Source organism: Macaca mulatta, chromosome 5 (genome assembly GCF_049350105.2).
Source record: "Macaca mulatta isolate MMU2019108-1 chromosome 5, T2T-MMU8v2.0, whole genome shotgun sequence".
NCBI classification, from domain to species: Eukaryota; Metazoa; Chordata; class Mammalia; order Primates; family Cercopithecidae; genus Macaca; species Macaca mulatta.
In genome coordinates this window covers 32,283,256-32,301,923 of record NC_133410.1, presented here as the reverse complement: position 1 = coordinate 32,301,923, position 18,668 = coordinate 32,283,256, and the positions used below count along the sequence as shown (strand labels likewise).

The 18,668-nt window shown below is 36.0% G+C and overlaps 1 long non-coding RNA gene across 1 annotated transcript in view; it reads left to right on the top strand.

Moving 5' to 3' along the window:
* Positions 1–13,924, top strand: part of LOC114678272 (uncharacterized) — a 39,418-nt gene extending 25,494 nt beyond the window's left edge. Inside the window, exon 3 of the long non-coding RNA XR_013417507.1 lies at positions 13,139–13,924. This is a non-coding gene — a long non-coding RNA (uncharacterized LOC114678272). The remainder of the gene's footprint in view (positions 1–13,138) is intronic.
* Positions 13,925–18,668: the final 4,744 nt, after the last annotated feature.

The window sequence follows — 18,668 nt, the reverse complement described above, 5'->3', positions numbered from 1 at the left end:
AATAAATAGTGCTGGGAAAATTGCTAGCCATAAGTAGAAAGCTGAAACTGGATCCTTTCCTTACTCCTTATATGAAAATTAATTCAAGATGGCTTAGAGACTTAAATGTTAGACCTAAAACCATAAAAATCCTAGAAAAAAAACTAGGTAATACCATTCAGGACATAGGCATGGGCAAGGACTTCATGTCTAAAACACCAAAAGCAATGGCAACAAAAGCCAAAATTGACAAGTGGGATTTAATTAAACTAAAGAGCTTCTGCACAGCAAAACAAACTGCCATCAGAGTGAATAGGCAACCTACAGAATGGGAGAAAATTTTTGCAATCTACTCATCTGACAAAGGGCTAATATCCAGAACCTACAAAGAACTCAAACAAATTTACAAGAAGAAAACAAACAACTCCATCAAAAAGTGGGCAAAGGATATGAACAGACAGTTCTCAAAAGAAGACATTCATACAGCCAACAGACACATGAAAAAATGCTCATCATCACTGGCCATCAGAGAAATGCAAATCAAAACCACAATGAGATACCATCTCACGCCAGTTAGAATGGCGATCATTAAAAAGTCAGGAAACAACAGGTGCTAGAGAGGTTGTGGAAAAATAGGAACACTTTTATACTGTTGGTGGGATCGTAAACTAGTTCAACAATTATGGAAAACAGTATGGCGATTCTTCAAGGATCTAGACCTAGAAGTACCATATGACCCAGCCATCCCATTACTGGGTATATACTCAAAGGATTATAAATCATGCTGCTATAAAGACACATGCACACGTATGTTCATTGGGGCACTATTCACAATAGCAAAGACTTGGAATCAACCCAAATGGCCATCAGTGACAGACTGGATTAAGAAAATGTGGCACATATACACCATGGAATACTATGCAGCCATTAAAAAGGATGAGTTCGTGTCCTTTGTAGGGACATGGATGCAGCTGGAAACCATCATTCTCAGCAAACTATCGCAAGAACAGAAAACCAAACACCGCATGTGCTCACTCGTAGGTGGGAACTGAACAATGAGATCACTTGGACTTGGGAAGAGGAACATCACACATCGGGGCCTATTGTGGGGAGGGGGGAGGCGGGAGGGATTGCATTGGGAGTTATACCTGATGTAAATGACGAGTTGATGGGTGCAGCACACCAACATGGCACAAGTATACATATGTAACAAAACTGCACGTTATGCACATGTACCCTAGAACTTAAGGTATCATAATAATAAAAAATAAATAAATAATAATAATAATAAAGAATAATAATAACAACACAATGTCCCTAAACTTATATTTAAGAGCTTAGTGTATCCTACTTACATAAGCTTATTCACTAATGTTTTGGTTCAGTGTTCCCGTTGCCTCTGCAGTTGTAATAGTGTTCTGCCTTTATTCTTCTAGGTTAAGGAAATAGTTATAAAAATATTCCATCTGTTTACATAGTAACACATTGACAAAAATTTATTTTCCGTAAGTATAAGGTTATATTCTTCAATGCAAAATCAATGTGCAGGATAATTTTATCTGTATATGTATTAGATATCAACTACAGCTGTGTCAAATAATACAAACTTGGTAGCTTTATATAACACAAATATATTATTTGAAAGTTCTGGAGTTCATATATACAAAATAGGTTTTACTAGACTATTTTCAAGGTGTTGGCAAGGCTGCATTTCTTTTGGAGTTCTAGGAAAGAATTGATTTCCTTGCTTTTCCAGTTTATAGAGACTGTCTGCATTCCTTGGTTCATAGTCAGTTTCCATCTTCAAAGCCAGTAACGACCAATTGATTCTTCTACATATTGCATCACTGTGATACTTACTCTTCTGTATCCCTCTTATGCATTTGCAGGATCCTTGGGATTACATTTAAACCACTTAGATAAGCCGGTAAAATCTCCTCATCTTGAAGTCTACTGATTGATGACCTTACAAGTCATCAGTGACTATAATTCTAGCTTGCAACGTGAGATATTTACAAGTTCTGGGAATTAAAGAGTATAATGTTTTTGGTGGCAGTTATTCGGCATAGCACTATGAGTAAGAGAAGAAAACTTGAATACACACACACACACACAAACATTCTGTGCAAATTTATAAAGGCATCCTATTAGAGGGTCTGCAATAGGAATATCTAGATGATACAGACTGTCACAAATTTATTTATGTATGTGTAGCTGTGTACTTTACAATTTTGAGTTTCTTTGTATCCTTTCTACCCTCTGATCTACGTAATAATACTATAAATTGGCTGGGTAGATATCAGCCTGTTTTACTCATAAGGAATCATTCATAAATTGCTAAAAGTTTTGTAAAGATTACTCTTTTCACAATAGTCTTTCTACTGACAAATTATGTCTCTCCAATTCTTAGTCACTAAAGGCAAATATCCATCTTAAGGATCTCCAGTGATTTCTGTTAACTTATTATTTAAGCTTATTCACCCTCATTATGTCCATTACATATTAGCCAGATATGAAGGATGTACTTAAGTGTGGCACTGAAGAAGCTAAGGGCAAAATTTTCGTCACACATAGCTACTTTTCAACTTCTTAGTGAATAGTCAAACCTGTCAATGTCCATGCAGTTCATATATATTTAGAAATGCACCTTAAGTTTAGTGATGTTTTCCTAAAACATCTTAAAGGTAAATTAATGTACCTCTTTTATAATTAAACATTTTGTCTTTTGCTTGAAAGCCAATTATGCACAGTCTTCTTTTATTTTCTGTTTTAGACTATCTGATGATGGGCATAGGAGTAGACAAAAACCTTTTATTGGCCTCTGCTTCTGAATTTTCAATAATGAGAGAGGTGATGAGAGGCATGGGCTGTGGGGTCAGGCAGGCCAGAGCTGCCAGACCAACTTTGCAACCTTAGGAATACTTGCTAAATCATATTTTGTAACTTAGATTTCTTCTTGGTAAGATGGAAGAAAATAGTACTATCTTGTGCAGACAATCCTTATGAAAATAGTTACCCAGAAAACTATTTGCTCATCTGTTGTAGTGTTGCCTTGGTTAATTAATTTTCTTCCCTACCACGTCCCCGCAAAAACGTTGCAAAACTCTCCATTTGTAGCTACTCCTCCATTAAGGTAGATCTCTTGTAGTTAATATATTTTAATAGATACATGATGAAATAAATAAAAGTTCCCAACCTTACACTTTGGTAATTATGGAGGGCTAATTAAAGCAATAGTTATTTTTATTCACTCGGCAATTGTGGGAAGTAATTAAATTAGAGTAAAAGTGAACAGTAAACAAGCAGAAGAGAAGATGTTTCTAGGCCAGTGCATTGTTCTGTCCACAAATATAAATGGAACTGAAGTCAATTAGACCCATGCCAAGCCTGTGGCTTTGGGGGCACTATCACAGTTTCACCCACGTGCCCCAGATCCACTACTATTTTGAGGGCTCATGTGCTCCCAGCTTTTATTCCCAGCACCCATGCCTCCTACTAAAGAAGCTGTGCTCAAGCTGCCAGATGTGTTTGTCTGCACTTGGAGCCTGCAGTGCCTGAGTATGTGAGCCTTCCAGCTGGCAGTCTTCAACCAGCGACTAGTGAGTGGGAGCATAGATACTTCAGCTCCCTTGCCTCTGAGGCCAAAAGCTATGGGATGTGGCTTTCGTTGGTCTGAGCTCTCTTTTGAGACTGGGCCAAATTCACCTACATCTGATTTGATACCCACCCTCGATTGTTCTTTTTCCCTTTCTTTTCCACTTGTTTCTACTATTTTACACATACCTTTCTCAGGGCTAGCTCAGGGAAACTCAACTTATAATACCAATGCTGCTTCAGAGTCCTCAGTGTTTTTGTATTGCTGGCCATTCAGACAGAATTCCTGGCTCTTTGTGATTTGGCATTTTATGTTTAAGTAACATTGTAATCTGATGCAGACCTCCCAACCTGCCAAGTTTTCTGTCTGTCTTTATGCTGCCTCATCTTTCTGTGACGCCTTTTATTTTATTTTTTGCCCTAATACCACTGCATTCTTCAAGAATGAACTCATCTTTGAAAGCCTCCTTGCTACTTTCTAAACTTGAAGCTGACACCTTCCTTAGGTGTTCTTCCTTGGTGTCTACATGGTAACTGCTCATAGCACTGATTATAGTGTAGTAAGCTCCATGTTGCCTCCTAGGGCCAGCACAGCATAGTTTTTAGACAACTATCTCAAGTCAGACTGTTTAAATTCCAGCTCAGCCATGAAAATTGGGTGAGATGCTTAATCCTTTTATATCACTATGACTGTATTTTCTAGGTGAGGCTTATGATAGTTTCCACTTAATAGAGGTGTGGTATAGATTAAATTAAATAATCTAATACAGCATGCTTACAACAGTATTAATATATATATATATAACATGTAATGTATATATAACATAATATATATGTAATAGAGTGTATATATATAACATGTAATAGAGTGTAATAATATATAATATATAACATGTAATAGAGTGTAACAAATATAATAAAAATAAAGAAATGCACAAGAGTGTTGAGTGCTTAAGAAGATGAAAGAAGTGATTTTTAAACTGAGAAACTGGAAAATTTGAGTTTTTCAATCCTGTGAATGGGGAAGACTGTGGCTGAGGCAAATTTTTGGTGTAGGTGTAAGTTCAAGAATGTAGGTTTGGCTGTATTTGAGAATAGAAGTCTGAGGCTGGCTCACAGAGGAAAGGTCTATGCTAGATAAAACTGTGAAGTGAAAGCAAATCCATAGTATTTAAATTAATGAATTCTCCAAGGCCTAAATCCTGTAACAGGAGGTGGGGGAGAAAACAAAGAACCAGCAAAAGGGATTGAGAAAAACTGTGGCCTGTAGATAAAAGGTCTACCACTAAGTGTATAATTTCATCTTATTCTCTACCAGGGGCAACATGGCCTTACTCCAAACTTCATATTTTCCCCTTGATACTCTAATAATGGAAGCAGAGTAAAATTTGTGTTGTATATCTCTTTTTTCCCACCCCTAGTGCTTGGCACAATGTGCAATACACACTAGACATTTAAATATATAAAATGGTATCATGTTGAAAGTATCTCAAATGTGACAGCATAGACCACTGATGTTGAATTGTGCTCTCAGTGATGAGAGTCATGCTTTACTTTAGAAACAAGTAAGAAATAATTCCATTGGTTTTCATGTACTTCTTCTGTTTTTAACTAGATCTAAAGCCTAGTATGTCTGTCAGTCTGCCTCAAGTTCCTACAATAGCTACTAGCAAGAAAGGGCCAATACAGAATACAACAGCAAAGAAGAACAATAAGTTTTTTCCCCTTTGTCCCATTTAGACACACGTATATTTCTGCCAAAGTTTTATGCTAAGAAAATGTTCTTCAACAAATTTCTCCAATTGGAAATATCTACAGAAATGCTTCTTTTCTTTAGTCATGGTGTTTGCTATGGGAAAAGTGCTAGAAAAGTTATGTTAAAATACTTATTGGCAGAAGTATTTCAAAGCACCAAATGCTATGACCATGCTATAGTGCCATAGTTTTTTATATCATTTATGATAAGCCCTTTATTAAGAAGAGTTTTACTGGAGTTTATTAAGAAGAGTTACTGGAGTAAAATAGATACTATGCTCTGGGAACTGGAGTTCTAAGACTTGAATTGAAATTCCTATTATATCAAATACTACTTAGGTGACCCTGGGTGAGATATTAAGATTCTCCAAACTTCAACTAAGGAAGGGTAGGGTAGGAGCTAACGCTATGAGCTCTGTCATTAAATCTGGGTTTGATGCTTCTCTTTGTCAACTGTGTGACATAGGTGACACAGTATTCTCCTCTATCAGTGCAACTTTGTAAAAGTTATTTTACTTTTCTGTCCTTTGATTTTCTCATCTATCAAATTAGGATAATAATAACACCTACTTTAGAGGACTATTGGGAGTAGAGTATTAAATACATTAATACATGCAAATAGTACAGTGTCAGCCACTAATAAAGTACTCATTAAATATTAACTATTAGTGACAAGCATATGAATGAACATCTGAGATTAATCCATATAAATGTATAAATCACCTGAGAAAAGTAAAACCCTTTGCTATAAATAGAAACCCTGCATGAGTAAAAAAGCTTGGAAGGACATATTAAAGGGTTACTGAAGACTATACTTCTTGAATCTGAACTTTCTGGATTTAAAATACTTTTCCATTAATAGTATAAAATATACTCTGTATCTATAGCTATAAAATATATATGCAAATGTAAAAACAAGTTAGGAGAAAGGTAAGACTTAACATGAAACTACTGGAGCAGCAATGCATTTAGTGCATCAAATAGTTGAAAGGAAGTGTTGTTTTATTAGAGTGCCTTTAAAAGCCATTAGACTATTTAAAGACAGTTCATTTCTTTAAGTGTACAGAGACTGATGCACTATGGAAAGTCCAAGCAAAACCTCTTCAACCACTTTCTTAATGCCACTTTTATTCCTAAATAGATTATTTTTTCTGAAAAATGCCAGAGGCTTAAAAGCCAACTATTACATCCTCTTAGTTGATAAGATTAAGGATTTTCCTTAAGATAGAAAGAAGATTATTCCAAAATATTGGAAATATACTTCAAAATGAAAGAATTATTGCTGTCAAAATCTCTGTGTGGATTGCATCTTGGTATGAAATACTTTATTGGATATTTCCTGAGGTTGAATACTTCTTTTATGTCCAGGAGAATGTTAAAAATAAGCTCCTTATTGTAAAGAAGAATAATAAAAAAAATTGCCTACTATCAACTTTGAAGAATAGCAACTGAAAAACATGTTGAAACCAAAATGATGAATGACTGGCAGGGGAGAAGAATCTAGAAATGGATGTAGCAGAATGATCTGCCATAATGAAGGGCCTTAAAAGTGAGTGAACATTAGATCATGTCATTAGGGAGAAGTGTTGCCCAATTTGCTCTGGTTCTCCATCCAGTGCTCGAATATAATGAGAAGAGTATGGTTGAAGCAAAGAATATTGTAAATGAGATAAGACACTTACAGTGTGATGGGCTCATATAAGTTATTAATTCTGTATCAACAAAAATGAATTGGACATCAGAAAACAAAAGTTCAAATTCTAAGAGAAGTCCTTTGTTGGGTGTTCTCATCAAATGCTATGATGTTTAAGGCAAGACTCAAACTTAAGATAAAAACTCATAAAGACTAAAGATACCCAGACAGAAGCCCTATTTGAAATACTGTATGAAAATGACAAAGGATGAATCACTGCTAAGGGAATGAAACTTGGCAAGGACAAAATGGCAAGGATAACAACCGCAACTTTGTTAGCTTGTAGGTATCTCTGAACCATAACAATACCATGGGAGAGAATGGAGCTCAAAATAATGCCTCCAAATTTGTTAGGATTGGCTAGGTACCCAGGTTGGACTGGTTCAGAAGGAGGAATGTATCAGAATTTGGAGTGAGAGAAATAATTTGGAGCAAGGTGCCCAACACAAAATGAAATTTTTGTCTGAGTTAGTGCTGTCACCAGACTATCTGCATCTTTCTATGGATGAAACTATACTCTCATCTTTTGCAATACATAAAAATTAGATCACAAAGAATCATCAGATATTGTAGATAATTCCTAGAATATTCTGGCCAGCTGCTTTACTAAAGGCTTACTCCTCTTACAGCTGTGATGGTATGCATAATGATCTTGCATTGGGTCAGACACTCTTGTCATGAAAGAAAAGTGACCTTTATGACACTTACAATTCTGAAATGTTATAATGTCCCAATACTCTGAATGCATAATACTTTCTCCTTTACTTGCCATGGTCAGAATATGTTTTCTCTTTGCCAGAATGAAATCTGCAATCATAATCATATGGGTAGTTACAGCCAAGGCATCCCCAGAGATTCTGGCCATCACAGGAACAGCTGCCCTTCTGACTATATACAGAAGCTGGGCAAAGATTTAACAGTTCTGCTTAGATAATTTTATCTTATTTTGTGTTGGCTCAGGTGCCTCACAAACCGAAGGGTAAGGCACAAATCCCTATGGACTGGAGTAGATGGGGAGCAATTTTTTCCACCTGATGAAATAATGCTGCCTTTGCTTGCCCCCTTTATGGGAAATAAGGTGGTAGGAGGACAGCTAAACTAAAGCAAGGCTTGTTTAAATAGCCACTAGGTAAGGTGTTACAAGTCCCCAATGTGATAGAGAGAAAGTGTATTTCACTATGTGGAAGTTAAGAGCCTGGTGAAGTCTATCTGAGTGTGAATCTCAGCTCCATTCTGTCTAGTTACATAATGTCTGGCAAATCATTTGGACTCTCTAAAATTCAGTTTTCCCCTCTGAAAGCAGGAAGTAATTATAATAGTTGCTTTATGGAGTTATTATGAGGCAAAAGGATAAATAAGTCATAAGCATGCTAGGCACAGTGCCTGATGCAGAATACACACTCAACTAATGCAGCCTTTTATTCTTGTGACTCATCTGGGTGTTGTTATTCCTTCCCTTGATAATTAGGAGTAGAGTATATTTTGAATGTGGTAGTGAATGCTGGAGGACAAGCCTGAAGAAATCCTGCACTGATGCAGGTCTAAGCCTCTTAGTTTCAACTGTCTTGTTCCGCCAATAAATTATAGAAGTCTTATTCCTGATTAGAAATATTATTGCTCCAATGATGATAAAAACTTTGAAAAGAGAATTATACTCATGTACATTTATGCTTCATATAGTGGACAATTGATCAATAATTGCTGAGTCAGGAATTTCTAGTGGGCACTGTAAACTTGCAACAGTTTCCTATGCAACTGAGAATAATTGAGAGTAACTGTGTTTAAACAATATAAATGATATAAACTGTTAAGAAAAAATTTACCATTACATATTCTAATAGGCTTCAAGCAAAATTATTTTCACACGATGTTGAAAAATAGATTTTTGAACAAGAGTAAAGCACTTAGTAAACATAAAGTGGTAGATAAATGCGAGAAATATGCAAAATTTACAAAGGAATGTTTTGAGTAGTCTCTCATCTATCAACAATACACATCATTGTACATTATAACTTAATGGTGCTTTTCATTAAACACCCTGCTTCTTTGAAAAATGACAACATTATAAGGTTAAACTCCCAGCGTAGAGCAGATCTGGTGATGTGTGCTAATTAACTATTTTTTAATCAGTGCACTCAAAAAGAAGGAAGTGAAAAAATGTCTTGCCTGCTTCTCAATTAGTGTATTTTGCTCCTTGCCATTTGTTCCCAACTGTCTGTTTTGACTAAACCTTGCATTTCTCTTGCGAGCTTTATTTTTCCTCTTAATGCTGGTTTAAATTAACCTTTTCTCTTCTGTTGTTAGCAATACAACACAACAGTTTTTTTTTGTTTTTTTTTTTGTTTTTTTTTTTTTTTTTTTTTTTTTTTTTTTGAGACGGAGTCTCGCTGTGTCGCCCAGGCTGGAGTGCAGTGGCCGCATCTCAGCTCATTGCAAGCTCCGCCTCCCGGGTTTTTACGCCATTCTCCTGCCTCAGCCTCCCGAGTAGCTGGGACTACAGGCGCCTACCACCTCGCCCGGCTAGTTTTTTGTATTTTTTAGTAGAGACGGGGTTTCACCGTGTTAGCCAGGATGGTCTCGAACTCCTGACGTCGTGATCCGCCCGTCTCGGCCTCCCAAAGTGCTGGGATTACAGGCTTGAGCCACCGCGCCCGGCAACACAACAGTTTAATGTTGGGAAACTAAATAACCACATATATGAAAAACAAGTTATTCATAGCTAGCCCAAGCACATGACAAATGATTGTGCAATGGAAATGCATTTTATTTGCTGTAGCATTTTCATTAGTTTGAGTATTGAATCAAATTGAAAACCAAAGAATAAAACTATCTCATATAATCAAAGATCGTTTTTATTGCAGTGACTATTGCCCCTTTTCCTGTCATGTCTTCTGGCTAATATAAAATCATGTACTGTTATACATAAATGAAGATTTGTGAAATTGCAAAGCTTGTTAACAGTAACTACTTTCTTAGTTTGAGATCAACCAACACATACTTTCTTTTCCTTGACTATATTTTTGACATACTCCTGTCATTCGGTAGAAGAACATTTGGATGGAAAAGTCTTAGAAACTGGCATCATATTTTGTATTTTACATTCTTTTTGACATAATGAACAATTTCCCCCTCTTTTGCTGAAATCAGCACTGGAAAAGATCAAATGCAGCAAAGTCTTTTAACAGTTTAAAATTGCCCCTGTCATTATCTTGTCAGTTACATGAGACCTTGAATGTGCAGGGCTATGGAAATCTTTCAAGACAAATTTTCTAGAAGCAATGCCAGGGATAACTGTTTGTAAAATCTAAGAATTCTAATCATTAGAAAGTATGTAGATACCAAAAGTATTAGTTAATGATGGCCAGAAAGCACTGTGACTTGGTTTTCCAAGCGTGGTCACTCAAAGAGAGTTTTGGCAACTCAGTCTCTTTATCACATTTTATTTTTATCATCCTCAACTTTTTCTTCATGTCCACCTATAGTTTTAATAACCTGTTCATAAGGCACTCATCTCCATTAAACATGGATTAACCTTTTTTCCTTCAGACTATTCCATCTATATTACCTTTGCTATAATTGCTGGAGAAAATAAACAGGATTTTGAGATAGAGTGAGGATAAGTTCAGAATCTTCATAATATTTACTTGTTATGTGATCTTAGACAACTTCTTCTCCTTAAAACCCATGCCCTCTTTCTACCTGGCACAATTTACATGCTCAGTAAATAGTATTATTTCTAGTTTCTAAGTCTGATCAAAATTCAGAGTTCCGTGTTACTAACCTGCTTTTGAAAATGTGCTGTATGTAATATAGTACATTTATATACACTTACATTTCCTTCAGTTAATCTAAGCTCATATTACAGCTATCACTTCTCTAGTGATACCTCAGCAAGTAGATTTTTTTAGCTTGATGAATCCATTTCTACACTTCCACATCTGGAAAAATAAGTTTACACTTAAAAGACTAAATGTTGTCTCAAAATCCAAACACCAATAGCTCATGTTTTACTTCCAAGTCAATATGCTTCTCGACTTCCACAAATGTGTTAAGTAACACTATTATTGTTCTCTTGTTTGCCAGAGTTCTTAGGAGCAAGACTTCAGATTTTTATTTTTCCTTTGTCTCCTATATTAACTGTATTGTTCTGTAATGTAAGACAGCCTGTTCTTGCACGCTATCTCCTGGATGACTACAGTCACCTTTGCATTCAATGCTACATTTGTCTGGATTTTCATCACTGTGGATCTAATTTAGGGAAATCGTCTTGTAATCACTCATCTTCATCTCATTGAACTTGTTCTGCATTCAAACATTGGGCAGTTTTTCCAATTTACCACTTTCATTATTTAATTATCTTGCTTAATACCTATTAATAATAATTATACCAATTTTTAACTTGTGCGAATAATTAGTAGGTAATATCTTAATGTGTTCATTCAGGAAATTCCTTTTAAAGACACTCTGTGCCAGGAGCTGGGGACAGAGAATAAACAAGATACATTGTCTGTTTTAAAGAGCCCACAGTATTTTGGAGAAGACCAGTAACTGTTAGATTTTCAAAAGATAACATATCATCTACTAAGGGAGCACCTGGTGGGTGAGAATGAACTGGTCATTGCTAACCAAAGACAGCTTCTTACTTCTAAATAATATATTTTTAATATTTTTTACATACTTGCATGAACTAAAATCAAACTCCAGAATTATATAATTTATCATATTTTATTTCAAGCTATAAGTTATTGAGTGTTTACTATCAACTAGGTATTAACTCTCTTCAAATCTTAAGTAATTCAACATTTGTAATAACATTATGAAATATAAAATACTGATAACCTTTTACAGAAAAGAGATGGAGGCCATAACAACTAAAATAGCTGTTCGATTTAACCAAGTAATAAATATCAGAAATTACATTCAAATTTAGGTCTACATAATTATAAAGTTTACTCTTAAACCTAACAAGCTTGCTCACCTACCGTGCCTTTCTGTTCTCTTGCTTCTGTCTAAGCCATATCTGTTTCACATGCCACCCTGTCCAGGAATCCTGAAATTCTTAAGTGGCATTGATTTCTCCATTCTCTAACTATTTGACTTCATATTATTTGACAGATTTGAGAGAGATTGGTGGGCGCAGAACTAGTAATTTACTCTATTTTGGAAAATATTAAAAGCAGGAATGAGCTTGAAGCAACTCTGAAAACAGAGCAGGTAGAAAGAGACAGCATAAGAGCAATTTACATCCCACCAGTGGAACACATAGGCAAATGGCTATGCTGGGTTAGACGTAGGCTCCGTGGAATGTACCCGAGGCTAGAGTCATCAGAAAAGGACACCTTCACCAAAAGATTCACGCAAAAAAATGAGGTGTTTCCAACATAAAGAATCTGTACAAAGTAGACCACTGAGATCCAAGGACTGAGATGGAGGTCAGAGGTCAGATGTCTAGCAAAAGGAAAGTCAGGTGGTAAATACCTCCAAGAATAAACACTACACAAACACAGCACACACATACAACACACACATACACACACACACACACACACACACACACACACACACACCCCAGAGGAGAAAGAAAGAGCCAATATTTAAAATTCTGTCATGTTTGAGAGCGTTCCACAGCTGGGATAGTATTGGCAATGCCTCCACTATATAAATATTGTTATGGATTCTTAATTCCTCATTTCCCTACACCTCTAAAATATACAAAGATCAACCTTGCAGAAGAGAGAAAGAGCAGCTAATGAGCAGGGGGAATGAAACATGAGAAAGAGAAATCAAGGCTGATAATGCGTTTTTCCTACTGGAGGCTTCTAGACCTGAGTCAGGCCCAAGCGTGGGAAGAAGATATTAATAGTGTAGGATGATTTGAGACTTGGATTGACCTGGACTTCTGAATGCCTGAAAAATCAGATTATTAGTTCATATTTAATGGTGGCCATTAAAGCTGAGATTTGGTGCAGATTTCCTCTAGGGTTGGGAACTGAAGATTCAGAAGAATGAGTTTATTTGAGATAGTGACTCAGCAGATACTAATATTTGTGGTTTTTATCAAGCTTCAAAGAGTTTAAGATTTTCTTTTCTAAAAGGCTCCTCTTTAATTTGTTTCAGAGAGGCAGGTTTGTTTTCCTTAAATTGGAGGTCATCATGGACTGGGGACTGGCGGTGACTAAGGAAACATGAAGATAAAGGTATGCAGATTGAGGTAGCATGTTCTTCCAGAATTAGTTGGGCAAAGATATGTGTTTTTCCATAGATCAGCAGTGACTCTGCAAGAGAGAAAGCTGGTATGGGATTGTCGAGTGTCCTGTCCAAAAGATTCAGAGAGACTCCAACATCAAGAAACCGGTGGTGAATGCCAAATTACTGGGAACTGAAAAAGCAGACTAAATAGATATGTATCTACTCTGGACAAAAGAAGTATAAGAAACAGATGTCCAGAGATGGGACTCTCTGAAGAATCCATGAGAAAGAGACTATTTTAACCACTATCAGGCCAGGAGAGGATACAGCCAAGCAATCCATATCTCATCCCTTCCCCACCTACAATGAGAAAAGACGTAACCAGGAAGAGAAGACAAAAAGAACTATATGTCTTTCTCAAATGCCAAGAGCTAACAATTTCAGTCCTTCACATTGGGAAGAGAATGTGTTTGCTGGGAGATTTCTTGTAATTAAATGACTATCAATTACCATCTTCAACAATATAATATAATTTCTGATTGGGGACCTGGTTTGCATCATAAAGAAATAATAGTATTGCCTACTTTCAATAATTTGGGAAGCTTTTTGAAGTTTCCATTCAGTGGCATGGGGGTTACACTCGTGAATAAATTTTAAAGGGTCAGTGAGACTGTAAATAAATACAAAAATAAATAGAATTGTATTTCACTCTCATTCTGAGACTTTTGTGTTTACACTGGAATAGCAGTGATCTGTCATTATGCCACATTTTTTTTTCTGTTTTCAATGCCCTGATTTCCTCTCACTCACCACTGACCTATGCCTACTTTATATATGATGAGGTACCTTCAGTCACTTTCTAATGAGCTTGGCAATATGTGGTCTTAGGCAGAGACTTTTTCAGTGTTACTCAAAGCCTGCTGTCAAAGGTTTCACAGCTGGCCACATGGCAAACGCCCGTATTTCTACTATCATCAGTGAAAGACTGGCTTATTTCCTTTGAGACTTTTCAGGCATGAACTAAGTACAGTTTTCTTTGTCCCCTTAATTTTGGAGCACGCATGTAGGTTTTCATAATTATTCTTTTAAAACATTGCTGTTAACCTTTTTCATACTCAGTGACCACTTTTATAGATCCTGGGGTTGAATAATTGACTAAATGTGGTTGTATTTGGTACAGGATCTGATAGCACTTGTAATTCCCAAACTGTGGGACTTTTGTAAGGAAAAAAAAAAAAGTTGTTACTGATACAAGGACTTAAAAGCTCCTGTATATCTTTCTGAATTTATTTCTTACTACTGTAATTTAAGTTATTTCACACAGTCCCACTAGATTTACTTTTTCCTGGAAAACCTCAATCATGCTTCATCAGGGCTTGAGGTTTTTTGGATGCTTTTGTCTGTAATGTTCTTCCACTGGGTCCTTAATTAAGTGTCATACTTACATCCTGTGAACAGGGATGGCCCTCAGAATCTCTTAATTCTAAAGATGGAAGCCAGATTTGGTTGAGGTTACTGTAAGGTGCCCAATGTCACCCATTAAGGCTTCTGACTAAAGAGCCAGAACTACATGTCAGATGTGCTTAATTATATTCTGTGACTGCATTCAGAGATAACAAGTCAATACCTGAATGAGATTTAGCAAGAACTGATGACAATGTGCATATATAATTTTGTACCGTGAAATTCATATACATCTTTGAATATAAAAAGGCACATTTACATTTATCCCTTCTCTTGATTCTGACAGAATCAGTATCTAATTAGTATCTACATTTAGCAGAAGAACTTGAGGCTAAATGTAGTTAGCGACTTCTCCAAAGTCAAACAAAATGTAAGTAGTGGAGGTGGAACAGGTTGCTTCACTTGAAATCTCATGTTCTTTCCATTTCTAGCTGGGCTGACATAGAATTCATGAATTTATTCTTGACATACCAGCATATTTGTCCCAAATATTATAATTTGGGTTGAGAAACTAATAATTGAAGAAAAACTATAAAATCCAAATAGAAGACCTCAAACTCCTTTTTTTTAAGGCCCATGGTAATCTTTTTTATCCCAAAAAGGTGCACATATGCAAGGATATTGTAATCAGAACAGCCAGTGGAATTGATGCACTCATTAAACTCCTCAAGCGGAGAGCAATATAAACTAACACAGTGGAAATAAGGTCAGTGAACATAAGGACTGAAACACCTTACAAAGGGAAATTGGTGTGCAGACTTGAAATCCTCATTTTCTACAGCTTGAGAAAATGGTGTCTAGCTGCTAGTTTAGATTAGTGCTGTGTGTCTGTGGTCATGGCATTCAGAAGGTGAGAAGATCACAACTGGATAAGTCAGTAAAAGGCACAGATGTGTCAAAAGAATAGGTTAGATGTTAATAAAAGTACTCATTCTCCAATTACCAGTTGTTTTCTTCTGTTCTGGTGCTCCTTATAAACTAAAATCCCAACTTGCTACTCCTCACCCCCTGAAATACTGGCCACTGGCCACAAACACACACACACACACACACACACACACACACACACACACACACACAGAGCCAACTCTGTATATGAATTATAAATACATGGGCACCCTGTGGTGAGGGGTTGACATAATATGAAAAGTGTTTTGTGATTTGTAAAGTGTTAGAAGTTTTAATTCGCGAATGGTTCCACCCTTCTACAAAATGTATTAGGTAGCTATTAGGTGCTGCACACTCTGATATCACTGGGAAAGGAGAGGTTTCAAATGAGCTTCCTGCCCTTAAGGGGTCTACTGGGTGAAACAGAAGAAAATTGCAGAAGAGTTTGGCAAAACTTCAAGAGTGATATGAACAATGTGCTGTAGGAGCACAGATTTACCCCTAAGGGGATGAGAGAGTTGTCACTGACAGGCATCGTTTGAGATGAGGGATGGCTAATGATAGGACCTGGATGTACTGGGAAGCAGGGAATACCCAGTAGCAATAACAAAGGCAAAGAGTTGTGAAATATCATCATATGTGCAGAGATTAATGAATTCTGTGTGATTGTGACATGGGCTGTAAAGATCGCTGATGAACCTGGAGAAGCAAGTGGTAGCCAGGCTGCAAAGTTCAATAGACCACACTGCAAAAGTTATGCTCTGCTAAGCAGAAACTTACTGATCTTCCAGAAAGGGAGCTATTTGATTATGTTTGTTATTTTATGGTAACTGGGGAAAATAAAGGGAACATGGATAGGAATGGGAGAAGACTAGTTGCAAAGAACTAACTTTAAAAATCAATCCATATGAATTTCATTATTGGAAACATTCTAAGACCAACTCCCCAAATGATCTCTTATGCCTTCTTCAATTTTGCAGATATTTTATTGGAGTAAGGCTTAGGTTTAGGGTTGATCTATGTTACAATGTGAATATTGACAGGTATTGTAGCAGTAGAAAACCAAATTGATCTCTTTGAGTCTCAGGTATCTCATCTGCAAATAAGGGTTTTAGGCCAAATAATTTCTGAAGACCTGCTTGTTCAAATATTTTATAAGTTACAGTTTTTTAAGGGAACTTAGCACAGTATCACAAATTGTTGTGCAGGTTTATTTAAATACACCCCAGGAGAAATAGATTTTGTCTGTGGGCACGTGAGCGGAGCACAGTGAGGACAGCTGAGTAACAATGTCTTGTCCTATCTTCAATTTTGTGCAAGAAGCTAACAGAAAATGAAGAATACCTTCCACTTTGGAAAATTCATATTCTTATTAAAAATAAATAAAACTATGCATTTTCATTCAAATAGTTGTACTGATCTCAAGCTGATTTTCCTTAACAATGACTTCTTCCTAGGATGGTCCAGTTAGTTACAATCATATAGAACATCATCTTATGAATAAGAGGGCTTCACTAGGATTCAGATTAGATTCTAAGCTTTACCTTTGAGGAGATGGGTGTACTTTAGAGCTGTAATTTTATGATTTCTCCTTAGTACATTGTGCCTCAATTTGCTCAATTGTGAGATAAGAATGATGTCTGCCATACCTAATTTCAAGAGTGGGTGTCTTTGTGAATATACCTTGAGAAAATGCCGAAAGTCTTAAGTTTTTATTACTGGTAAAATTTTCACAGTTCTGTACTTTTTCCCTGGAAAATGTCAAGGCATCAGGGAATCACATAAGGGAATCAGATACAAGTTACATACACATAAGGGAATCAGATACAAGTTAGAGATACAAGGGAATATGTTAGATATAATTAGTGCCCACAAAGACTTTCAGAATTCTTCACCTTTCTTCTACAAGCTTTCTTAAGTCAGCAGGATTGTGTGACCTACTGTGACCAAAGAAATTAATGGGGAAAAGTTTGTGTATCACTTCCATCCCAAGCACATCCTTCCTTAGGCAAAACCCACCAGCATTTTCTTTCTCTGCTACATCATTCGAGAAAGTCTCATGTTCCAGATGACACGATGATGAAAGTTGCATGGCCAGCTGCCACGTAGCAGCGTGAACAGTAACCTTTTAGGGTTAGAAAGTGGCCTGGATCATCAGAAACATTTGTGTAAGCTTAAAAAAATACCAAGAATATTTTGATTTCTTTCCACATTAAACCAACATGACCTTACTCTTGCCTATTCTAAGAGATATTGGGATCCTTTGAGAGCCCAGTTAGTTTGCCTAATTTTCTAAGTGAGAAACTGATTTCCAGAAATAAATAAATAAATAACTGTAAAGTCACATGTCTACCTAGGAGTAAATTTATAACCAACAGTAATATCTGTCTACTAATCTACTGGCTTTTCGCTGATGAAGAACTTATAATTTCTTCAACACAGTCCTCTTACAGTTTAAGATAAAAAAATATTTTGTTATAAGGCTTGTACCACATGTTTCATAAAACAGAAAATATATACTATTGTGCATGTTTTAAATATAAGAGAACTTATTTAACTACAATTTTCAAAGCAATCATTTATCAGAGAGGACATTTCTGTTTGTATTCAACCATAAACAAAGCCAAATGAGTATCAAACTCCTTTCATTGGTCTCATTTACATGGTGCTTCAAACTAACTGGGAAAAATAAACTTAATGTTACATATCATTGGACAGATACCAAGTGAAGTAATTAATGATTCAATATCAAAGCAGGAGGAAATGATTTGTTTGACTGTAATAAGCTGAGAAATATATATATATATCTATCTACTAAAGTAAAAATTAATGTCTTACTAAAGTTCCAGAATTAATATGATGTATTTTCACTTATGCTAAAGTCAATAGACATGAATCATCATTTTAAATTAAATCCAATGTTGTTGTGCTATTTTAAAGTTTTTTTAATATGCTTTAAGAAAACTTGGTTTGATATACCAGCATTTTGGCTGGATTAAGAATTAAACTAGATTTATCAAAATTGCCAACTTTAGAGTCAAATCTGCTGAGATATTATCACCATTTTCTAATAAACCTTAGATGATATCTTGCTGCTAAAAATATA